The 12,324-nt window shown below is 42.4% G+C and overlaps 1 protein-coding gene across 5 annotated transcripts in view; it reads right to left on the bottom strand.

Annotated features, from left to right (window-relative positions):
- Positions 1-12,324, bottom strand: part of LOC133457146 (neuron navigator 1-like) — a 94,217-nt gene that overhangs the window by 26,607 nt on the left and 55,286 nt on the right. The gene's annotated exons all lie outside the window — the stretch shown is intronic.

The following is a 12,324-nucleotide window of genomic DNA, read 5'->3' as shown; positions in this document are numbered from 1 at the left end:
CTCTTACTTTTGGTGCCAGAAATTTGGACAGTCTGATCATAACCAATGTCATCAAGCATACATGTTATAAAAGGTGTCCACTATCCGGACACATGTCATAAATCTGGCAAAAAAAGTGAAGCAGCATGTCAGTAAATTGGATATCTCCTGGAGTTCATTTCCTGGCTCACTTGGCTCCAGGTCTTCCAGTTGCTCCTTTGATTAAATATTCAGAGACCTCATTTAGAGCACTGTCTGCTCTAAATACACAACTTTCACACTGATGCAAGGATGCAGAGTTGAAACACTGCATCCTGAAAATTTGGAGCGCGCCTCGACTACATTTCAACCCCCACACACAGAAATAGCACTGCGGAGCACACACTGATACATGCGCCCACGACTGCTTGTAGCATGAAGTGAGCCCACTATGAAGTGAGCCCACTATGAAGTGAGCCCACTTGGCAGATATCTGCTCAGCTACTTGTCTTGTCCCATGAGAAATCATTCTGATGAACATGTCTGATGAAAAAAAACTGCTGTAAACTAAATAAAACAAAACTTGTGTAAATGCTTGAAGGACTATTTTAACATCCAATATGTGCATCCCATTATATGTCGGCCTTAAAAAATGACACAAATAATGCTTAATTTCACCTTAAAAGTTGGTATTTTGCATATATATATATACATAAAAAGGCACTGAGCCTCCACTATATCCTTGTTTGACCCTTGGGTATCGATCTAGAAACTTAATTTCCTCATCTTGATTGCCTACTTACAAAAAAAATAGGAGGAAATGGTCCAATAACTGTGCAAGATGGGCAATTTGGCGGCCATTTTAATATGCAAATTAGAAGGTAAAAAACTCTCACTCGGGTACCGTTTTTTTTTTACTCAGCACCCTTGAAATATGTAAGGTAGGCCGGTTCCCGACTTGTACCCATAAATGCTCCTTACTTCTTATAAAAGGCCTTTTTTCTGAAATCCGTCTAGACTATTAGGTTATCAGCAATGTTAGGCACTTAAACGATGGCCTCGAGTGTGCTATCCTCGCATTCAACTGCAAAAAAAAAGAAAGGTATTTAAGATGAAAATGTACAAGTAGGAATGGAGGAAAATGTGACAAGTTATACTAATAACACTGAAAACCTTCCTGGTACAATAAAAGGAACAGAAAATGAGTGACCTTTACTTGTAAAAATGGGGTTATCCAGAGGACTTCCTCTAACATGCGGTTTTACTTCATTCTTTCAGATGTGAACAAGTGTCATACCTCAAGTCTCCCGTTTTGTCCGGGAAACTACCGTATTTTACCCCTCTTTCCCGTATTAGTATTTTCCCATAAATTTCCTGTCTTATATTATAATAATTGCCACCTGCTGTACCCCGGGTGGCAGTTCTCGCGAGGTTAGTGGCAACAACGGGAACAAACTCGGAACAACAAATTAGAGAGATGGATGGATGTAACGAGAGTGAAGGTATTTCTGCCAAAAAAGCAAAGACTTCATGTAAATATCTCTAAAAATGGGATACCGAATTTAATTTCCTAAAGAGGAGCAGGATGGTGCACCGTTACCCGTTCTAAAAATGAGGAACTGCAATTTTAGCGTCTCTCACGGGGGAAAGATCGATGTGTCAGCAGCACCAGCGTGGCTGGAGGCACAGAAACATGCGTCCGTGTAGTAAAATTTCCCTTATTTTTAAATCCAAAACTTGACAGGTATGACACGTGTGAACACTTGCATCTAATGACTACATCACGTGACGGTCTGCCGTGTTCTCTGCTGAAATGGATAAATCCTGCTCATTCAGTCTGGACGTTTCCTTGACTCCCTTCACTAACTCATCACTTTCATTGGCCATTTTTTGACTGCAGTAAAGTCTTCATATCGCGCTGAAGATGGGATATGGAGAGATACGTCCTTCGGCTTAACCAGACACTTGTTGGAATGAGAAAAGGGAGAGTAGAGAACGGGTGAGATGTATGTGGGTTTACAGCCACATGTGCTGGTTAACACTAAATAGGTCACATTTGGGAAGTCAGGGGGTGGGGATTTCATATCTCGTTAGGGTCTATAGGTTAGAAGACTGATGTTGTGCTGTACTGTAAAGTAAGTTAAAGGGGCAGGGCTGGTTTAATGAGGTCATATATACTGCTGCAGACGGGAGGATGGAGGAAGAGCAAGCGTTGTGGGCCTTCCGGTTGGGTGCCTGTGTGGGTCACACTGTAGCCTGGGGGGACTGTGTGGTGGTGATTGGGGGGAGAAAAGCGAAGGGAAGGCCCTCCCTGTCTAGCCTGTGGATATCTTGGACACAAAAAGGGGCAGATGAGATTTTATGTCTGAAGTGACGGTCTGTCATGTTGCTCCGTCTATGCCAGTCACATTAAGGGCAAATTTAAGACTGAGCAGGATCTGCAGAGAGCCAACCTAGACTTTATGTCTCACTGTGAAACTCAACTAAAGCTGAACACAGTCTATGGAAACACTATTATTACTATTTTTTCCCCCATATTGGCAGGCGATTTCTGTCTTTTAAGACAAAATAATCAGTTTTAAGATTTCACAACTCTCAACAGAGGAAAAGTTGGTCTTAAAAACCCATATTTGAATGACCACAGGGTGGATTTATATGAACACATTGCTTGAGCATGTGTGACTCCTGCTTCATTAGACAACCTCAGTGCTGAGATACCAACAGCTGTGCTTTACCACCAGAACCTCTGAGGCTTCCTCATATCCTGTTACTGGCCTCGCAGCTATCTGCACGTCCACCGTTGCTTCTGTGAATGTGAGCATGCTCTCTTTGTTTAATAATTCAGATCTGATAGCATATAGAAGAAACGGCATCTCCACTGGGTTTGATGTCAGCCAGCAGACAGATGTGGGGGGAAAAAGGAACTCATAGTAGAAAGATGCGAGGGCAAAAGGTCATACATCATAAAGACAACCACCTAAATATGCAGTATAATGGCAGAGGTGACATTTGATAGGGAGAATTTGATCAGATTTATGAGTGGGATTACATTGATAGTAGATATTAAAAAGGCAAAGCATGAAAAAAAAAAACGTAAATGGGGGGGGGTTATGTCAGTAAAAGCTGATCTTTTAGCTATGACAGAAGAAATAAACGAGACTCTAGAGAATGCAGGGGTCAAAGTGAACATAAATAATAGCAGTTGGAGTTGCAGTTCAGGGCCTCTGCATATCGTATATGGAAGAGTTTACTGCAACTTTCTTGGCTATTAGTTGCACAAAGCTTGATCTGAAGTCTCCAAGGCTTCTTAGGTCCAGTATTATAGAACTCTTTACCCAAAAAAAGTCTCATCTCAGGTCTTGCGTGCTTTCTGTAAACTACCATCTGCCATCAAGTCCAAAGGCCTTTTCCACCTGATTTAGCAGTCAATCAGAGTAATGCTTCAACAGATTCACTGTCTGCTTTTCTTACCTTTCTCCAGTCCTCCACAGCAGGAAGACTGTGTTTGAAAAGAGGTTGATGATATGTAAAAACAAAAGAAGAAGAAAGAACTGTAACGAAAGATAAGGCAACGACAAGAGAAGTGCTGTTGACGGCCTAAACTTCCTCAACTCAGTGAAGTCGTTCCAAATCTTCTAATCTCTTCTTGTGCTCTACTTTTTTCTTGCATGGCAGCTGCTGCAGTTTGGAGGATAATAATATTAGTGCTCCATTCATCTTTTTTACATATTAGATAACCTCAACCAAGCAACATCCCTGTCCTGTTTGTATTCAGCTTAGACTAAAAACCTATTGGCAAGTCTTTCTCTCTACAGCAAAGAAAAACTAGTGATTGAATATGTTTGAAAAAGGAATTTACAAATGACTAAACTGCAGAGTAAAACAATCGTCAGTGAATCTCTTTCATTCACCTTGGTTTGAAACTGATCTGAAGTCACAAGAACACAGCTGAAGGGAAAGTAAAGAGATCTGGAAGAGGAAAAATGTAATCAGGTCCCTATTATTCAGTTAGCAATATGAATATCAATGTTGATTTGATTTAGGCTGCAGGACATAACATTTAAATTGAAATGCATGTGATTAAATTCATTTCTCACCCCCACCTGACGGTGCGTAATGAACAAATCTCAACATGCCACTGAGCAGAGAATATGCCTCATGGGCCTGCTAGAAACAGTCAACCATAACTACATGCAAATAAGTGGCTTCCTGCAGCTCACTGCCCCTTGAAAAGAGAAACCACAGTTGGGTGCTGAGCGGAGTGATGCTGTCCACAGAAAACTTAGATTTCACTAATTCTCTGAAAGGCAAAATGCTGCAGGCAAGCAGGGGTTTAGGCATTTCTCTGTCCTTTACTGAACTAAAAAGGAAAAAAAATGTGAGGGCTTAACATAAGCAGAATCATTACACTTGATTTCTTTGTTCCTCATAGTCTGCGTAGAGAACAGTCATTTCCACAAAGACGAGCAGCTTCACAAATGATCAAGGGAAAAGATACTGCTGCTGTGCTAAAAAGCTGTCTTTTCACAAGAGGTTCTGTGGAGCTAATTGTTCTCATCCCCACGAGTGGTTGTTTTTTTTGTTTTTTTGGCTGCTCATTACCAGAGCGCTGTGCTCTACTCTCCTGACCTCTAGAGTGTTGAGTGATGGGAGAAAGACAGTGCGAGGAATACAGTAGACTCAGAAGGAAGAAAAAGCTCACAGCAGACACAAAGCATCTTTGCCTTGGAAACCTGCCTGAACCAACGGCATACTTAACAGAATTAACTGATAAGCTTGTAATCTAAACACTGATTAAAACTGCGTGGAACATTTTTGGAGCATGTGAAGCTTCTGCTTTTTCAGAAGCAACAGAATGCACAGATGTGGAAAAAAGGAACTCACAGAAGAAAGATACGAGGTCAAAAGGTCAAACATCATAAAGACAACCAACTAAATATGCAGTATAACCACCAAGGGGACATTTGATAGGGAGACTTTATCAGATGTATAAGTGGGATTACACTGGTAGTCCAATGAGTCCAATAAAACCAAATTAAACAATGACACTAGACTAGATCGGGCACACGTTTTGAGGAGTTTAGAAATCAGTTTGGAGAAACAGAAGCAGGAATGCAGAAGGGATCCAGACCTGAGGAACAATATCATGGAGATGCAGCTGGTTCAACTGTTTGTCCCTCATGGGGTTAAACACATTCTATCCAGAGTGAATTGCACACAGACTGTCCAACATCTGTAAATGCATGGAAAGTGTTTCTGCAGTCCTGCAGTGGACAGGGAATTTCCATTCCCATTAAAATCCACATTGTCACATGGCAAACCTAAAATGGCTAAATCAGATGCGGTCCAAGTGATGCTTTTTCAGGCAAATGGAACAAAAGGGCACCGTCAGAGTGGCACTGGGGCAGTCGATGCAGAAGCCAGAGAGGACACGATCAGGTGGCTAACATCTTTACATTTTATAAAAGTTTAAATTGTGTGGCTGTGTTTGATAAAGGATTGTAAATTGGTACGATGAACCCTCTTTAATGTTGACTAAAATCCCAGGAGGTAATCAGCAGGAAACCCGCCCTCACACGTGAAATAAAAGAGAGAAATGAAACAATATCTGTCCGTAAGAACATCCTCTACAAGTTGTACTGTGGGCAAGTAAAGCCGGATCTAAACCCAACCGACTGCATTCATAAGTACACACAGCGATACTGGTGTACACGTTCATCAGACCATGCTCTTACACAGTAAATGTCTCATTTGCAGCAGAGCAGGGTGACCAACCACACCCAATGTCAGTGTTTTTGTCCTGCAACACAAACCATGGCCATGTGGAAACAGGATTATCATTAAAAAAAAAAAGACTCAGCCTTGCATTGCACAATAAAGTATGAGATACTTAATTAAGTAATAAAATACACTTTGTAGCAATACTTAATATAGTTATAAAATTCGAGCTGATTATGCGTAGGAGTTTTCATTAAATGCATACTGAGTGGCTACCTGACAACAGAAAAAAAAGGAGGGAGATGGAGGGTGCTGCTGATGATGTGCACAGATGGCTAACAATATGTGTCCCTGGACCGCTTCATCAGCTTATCACAGGAAGCAAAATAAAACCCACACGATCATGGACACAAATCTGTGAATCACCGGCTGGATTACAAGTGTAGCAACCTTTATGTCCTAATAAAAACTGTTTGACATTTCAATTGATATTTAAAAAGTACAGAAGATCACAAAAATGTATATAATAAAATATTATGCATCACAGCAGCACCCTTTGCCATGCATAAAAAATAAAAATCCCTCTGCAGGTGATGCCCTTATTAAATCTTGAGTCTACACAGACATTATGTGTGCAGACAAGCCGTAAATTACATACTGTATATTACCTGTAACTGTGCTCAGGAGTAAGTAAGTAAATACAAATGTTATTTCAGCTGCCTATTATCATAAATAATCCATCATCTGCTGCATATTGGAATCATGGTAGACTCTAGGTGCTCATATCTTCTCTCCAATTAATAACCGAGTCCTCCAGTTTTAAATGAGGGTGCACTGTTGTTTTCTGCATACTTGAGACACTTGCAAAGTAATTAACAACAAATAAAAGTGGCTTTTAATTAGTGTTCCAACACAGACATTTATTTATTCTAAACGACAGACAAGGGACCCAATTAAAAATTAGATTGCGCAAGCGGTCTGCTTTTTTAGGACACTGAAAAAAATTAATTTCCTTTTCAGTCCTATTTATTATTTCCTCTCCATCCTGTTTTCACGATCTGGTGTGGAACAATGTGTGATAGCTGTTTGGACAGTCTTTTGTGAACACACATAGACACATACACACACCCACACCCACCCAGCAGTATTTGGGCATTAGAGAGGATTACAGAGTAGGCTGGAGTTAATGAGCTCGTAATTACTAGTAATTCCATCTGCCACCAGGATCAGGACAGGCCGGCGGCCTAAACTACAGACGCTGCACGTGTGTGTACGCAACAGTGTGTGGAAATAGGAGAGGCCACATCCCTAAATGGCCAATACAGAAGAGAAAGCTTCCAATGGCTTTGACAGACGGGACTCTGACGGCAATGGCCTTGGGGGTTTTGGGACACAGCAGCCACCGTCCCCCGAGTGGAGTTTGAATTAGCTGTCAGAGGTGCGTGATAGTCGTACTTGGAGGGAATCACAGTTTTCCTAAATTCATGACTCCACCGAGAGCTCCAATAAGCAAGCCGGGCTGAGAATTGGCACTTCCAAGGTGTGATGTTTGTATGGAAGAGTATTAAAGTCACTCTTATCACTCTTCCAGGTTTCCCTCAAAGACAGTGACACATTCTACAAATGCTTGGGGGCTTTCTGGATGGAAAGTTGAGTGCAACAGGAACCCTGGTCAGTAAAATGGTTTTTTTTGTGTGTTTTTTGGAGTATGGGGGAGGTGATGATAGACATATTGAAGAAAAAACAGTTGAAAAAGAGAAACATTCTCTGTGGACAGATTTTATCTCTGAATCTCCTCTCTATGTGACCTCTTCCAGTTAGATAAATGAAGTTTGTCCAGAGTTCAACACATCTTATAGCTGATCCAGCTGTATACCATTTCTTTACCGTGACATGAAACAGAACATTTGAAACAGTGGAAGTCTCCGACCTTCATGTAAGGAATGCTGGTTGGAGAAATACGTCTGGAACAAGAGAAGAACACTGTGACGGTTGATCATGCTGACACCCACTGGGTCATCTTGATCTTCTCATAATGTAAACCCCAAAAAGGAAAACGGCGGGAGCCAGGAGAGAGTGTGAAGATGATTCCTTGAAAGGCAAGAATTGACTTTTTAGTTGTCTCCGTCTCCTCTATCACATGGTCTTTTTCTCAGTCGGCTCAGACGGGGTTAAAGTTTAGAGGTTAATGCTTCTCAGTCAAAACAAGGCTGCTTTGGAGAGATTTGGACGCAGTCGCAATACAAACAATAAATTCTGAACTTAAGCTTCATTCATTTTAGGTAATTGCTAAGTAAGAAATGGAGACATTTTAACAGTTTCTCCCCAAAGTGACCTTGAGTTTTTACTGCAGAGGGCTCAACAAACTGGGTGTTAACTGGAAAATCTATGTTAGGAGATGACCAATACAGCTCTGTTATAATAACCCACTAACGTCAGACCTCTGAAGTCCCTCTTTTCCCCATAAGAGACCAGGAAGCAGAAGAAGGACGGCACTCCCGGGAAAAGTTGGAATGGCCTTTTAAATCACCTTCATAAGTAGTTCAGTCTGGGGTGCGGTGTGGAGAGCTTCCCGACCCGAACTCAACAGCTAAGAACCGGGGAGGAGATCATGAGGGGAACCCCGGCACGCAGAGGCCCAGGACAGGGGTTGGATTCTGGGGTAGAATTACCTCTGGCCTCCCTCCAGACATGTCAGCTGACTTAACGGCTGTTTGAATTAAAGGCGCACAGGGGGATGTTTTGGTTTGAAAAAGAAAGACCAGTGAGAGGATGAAAAGGATGGTAACAGAGGTAGAGAGAGGGAGGTGCAACTTTTGAATGAAGCCCGCTTCTTCCGGGGGTTGCTGATAACTTGAAGCAGCTGTGCTTAAAGACAGTGCCAGGGACACGTGCAAAAGCACAAACGAATGTTTTCACTGACAGCTGCATTATGGTAAACAGAATACAGTAAACCAAGCCCGGAGCAACATATACCAACAACAGACAGCTGTTGTTGGTATTTAGAAACCCAACAGCGATAGGTTGGACACTGTCTGAAAGTCTGTCTGCAGAACCAGAATAGGGAACTATCCCACCAAAACAAACCGCCACACAAATACCGCTCATATAGAGGAACTACAGTACCAGCACTATATGACTATTCCTTCATGTCATGGAGGATCAGTAGGGTTTACATGATTAATGCTAGTCAAATAATCCCACCCTTATGTTTTCAGAAGGGTTTGTTAGCGTTGTCTCCAATGGTCAGCATCGCTTCTTTACTCAGCTTTGCAGTGAGGAAATATTTAACAAATCTTGAAAGAAAACGGCAGGATCAGGTTGTATATATCTCGTTTAAACCAAAATCTGACAAGACAGAGACTACAAATCCAACTCGAAATACCACTGAGCACCTGCCAAAGGTTGTCCAAACACTGAGTAACAGAACAGACTGAAAGGCCCATTGACTGGAGCAGAGATAGTCTTACACTTCTGCTGGCTATAAGACAAAGCAGACACCTTTTAAAAACACACTCCCGTTACTCTTGTGCTGTTATGAGGACAGACAAGTTGTTGTATGTGTACTAGTGTGTGTTTTTTTGCATATATGACCCCATGGGGTATTGACCAGCAGGTCTTGAGGCACACCCTGCAGGACCCTGCACCCATCACCTGCTGTTACTTACAACACACTGAGTCTGGTCAGACCACTAAAAGCTGTTACAGTGAATTCGGGAGACATTCCTTGCCCTCAAGCTGCCCAAAACACACATTTCACATTCCAGCGAGAGTGTATTCTTGGTCCCCACTCCCTAATTCTCTAACATATGGAGTCACATATAAGCATGCCCATGCTGTATGACATATGCAGAGGTTTCAAAAAGTGTGTCGCCCCAAACAAACCAAAGGAACTCTTCTCACGGTTCCTCTGGTCAGACAATGCAAGACTTTGTTGGATTTTTTTTATTTACCCAGTCTACACACACACCATAGAAAATCACTTCAGTATCAGGTGAAAATAACATCCTGAGGTTATTACACACCATGACTGTTGATGTTAGCCTTAAAGCTTCTCTCTAGTCCCCTGCTGCCCGTTAAGGTGCGCTGTTCAGCTCTGGGTCCCTCTTTGGCTTTGATCTAACAGAGAAACTCACTAAACTACAGGAGGGACAACCTCATGAAAATATGAGCTCTGTTTGTGAACACTGGCTCCTGTGTGTACAATAAAAAAAAAAGTGTATGTGTCTTACAAACATCTGTTGTTTCACTCTTGGGTCTACCTAATGAGACTGGCAAGGACACTGAACTTGTTCACCTAATCAGAAAGCGCCAAGAGCCAGTGGTCACATGAAATAAATTAGCCTTTATTTCTCACATTGTCCATGCTCTCATAATTAAACCATTTGTGTGTGTGTGTGTCACACACGTAAAATCAAGATCGATCCGTTTTGACCTAAGGCTGCCTGCACATGCCCAACAGGTGAATCTGTTTGTGTCTGATTACCTGTGTAATCAGGTAACACCTGTGTAAACAAACTGAGCAGGAACTTCCAAGGCTGAAAAACAATGAAAAGGGGGAAGTAAAAAAAAAAAAAAAAAGCACTTCCCCAAGTGACCACTTGGGTTACTTTGCTATTGTGGCCTAGCGTTTTGACACAAGTGACATTTTTAAATCCGTCTGTCCTTTGGTGGACACATGCATTGAAGAGCAATAAAGTTCTGGTCAGGGATCATGAGTCACGGGGACTGTTGAAAACCAGTTTAAGCTTGTTTAACTCTTCCAGCTCATCCAGCATCTGACTCAGCAAAGCATTTGTTTCCAAAACAGCCTCATCTAAAATTCTTTTGACCCTGGGAACCCTGCTGTTTATGAGCTGATATCCATATATTTTAACATGTTTAAACTAGAAGATGGCCGAGCTTCCTGGAACTCTTGTCATGCCAATGTCTCACCGCCATAAATAACTATTTTGTTTGGTAAACGATCAGAGTTAATACATTTTAGCACCATCAGCTGACAAAGCCGATTAGCATTTCTCAACAGTATGATGAACCCTCCCCCGTCCAGGTGGGAAAAAACAATGACACGGTAATTAAACACATTACGAATGCCATCTTCAATAATCTGCTCCATCCGTCAAAGAAGCAGCTCGAGCCAAACTTCACATCGTGGCCAAACCACCCACTGAATGACGCTGAATGACATCAGCTCTGACATCAGTCCCATCTGCATCACCGCCACCCATGCTCCATATTTTCTATTTGATTTAAAACAAAAACCAAGGAGGATTATGGGTGTGATACGCATTAATGAGTGATGTCACTCATTTGCAAAGCTGTTGTCTGGACGAAATTGAGAGCAGTGGGAGGTTGCGGCTGGGTGTGGGGTCATGCTGAGCTGGCTACTTCTGCGGGATTTAGACGACACCACACGCAAACACACACAGAGGGATAGGCAAAGCTAACGTTGGATTGTTCCCAATATGAGCAACAGAGTTTGCACTGGCTGGATGTGGTTAGCTAATGATGCATGGTTAATGTCTGATTGTGCACAGAAAAGCTGACACCCACGCCCCAACTTGCATGGGGCTCACACTCTTACTGTTATCAAGTCTGGCTTCAATCATATAGTTTGGTGACGGCTTGAAGGGCACATGTCTCTGTGTGTGCATACATCAGTTTCCAAGTATTTGGCCATTTGCTTGTCTTTTGACAGCCAGCTTTTTAAGCACATGTGTCCAATTTAAACACAGATAAAACCCCCACTGGATGGCCCTGTGAGACTGACACATGAATGAGTGTGTGTCGTGTATGTGTGTTTGTATAAAACCCAGCTGATTTTGGGCCACTCTCTTTTAATGGGTTTACATAAAGGGTCAATGGGAGCAACAGAGGTCAGTGGACTAGAAAGAGCCAAGTCAACCACCCCTTAACCTCCTTACACACACACACACACACACACACACACACACACACACACACACACACACACACACACTGGCTGGCACACACAAATCCAAACTAAATCAATACCCCTAAGAGCATCTCTGCCTGCCCATATTGAATAATTTGTCTGTCAAACAGGTCATCCTCAGAGTCAGTTCCTCAGTCAACCACCACCAGCCTACTCAGATCCAGTGGCCTATATTAGCCCACACAATAACGCATAGTTAGGTAACAGCGTGGGTATGGAAATGCTTTAAAGCCAGCTTGCCATTTTTTCACCCAATCACAGCCGATTTAAGGAGGGAAGGCGTCTTTCAGAATGTAGGTCAGTCATTCAAAAGAATGCGGTTCGGTTCTGCAGTGGATCAATGCAACACACACACAGACTGGCATACCTGCTGCCGCTGCAGACTGAGCCATCAAACACCAGTTGTCATCGCATGCAGTTTTAAAACAATGGGTATGCCATCAGACACACGCACAATACGGACTCTTGAGACGCGTGTGTATTGTCTGCTCGTGCATAAAAGCTCCCTGCTGCAGCAGTGGGTTTCTTCCTCCCTTTTTAGGCAAAAATTGCAGCACTAACCTGTCTTTAGATCCACCTGCTACATGTATAGCCTATGTATGCACCAAAAATAAAAGACAGTGCTGATTCACGTGGTTTTACGCGTTAAGGGGAAGATCCATCTATAGGCAAGGCAAGGCAAGGCAAATTTA

Source organism: Cololabis saira, chromosome 12 (genome assembly GCF_033807715.1).
Source record: "Cololabis saira isolate AMF1-May2022 chromosome 12, fColSai1.1, whole genome shotgun sequence".
Taxonomy (NCBI): domain Eukaryota; kingdom Metazoa; phylum Chordata; class Actinopteri; order Beloniformes; family Belonidae; genus Cololabis; species Cololabis saira.
The sequence above is the reverse complement of the archived record's forward strand: the minus strand, read 5'-3'. Positions and strand labels throughout refer to the sequence as shown.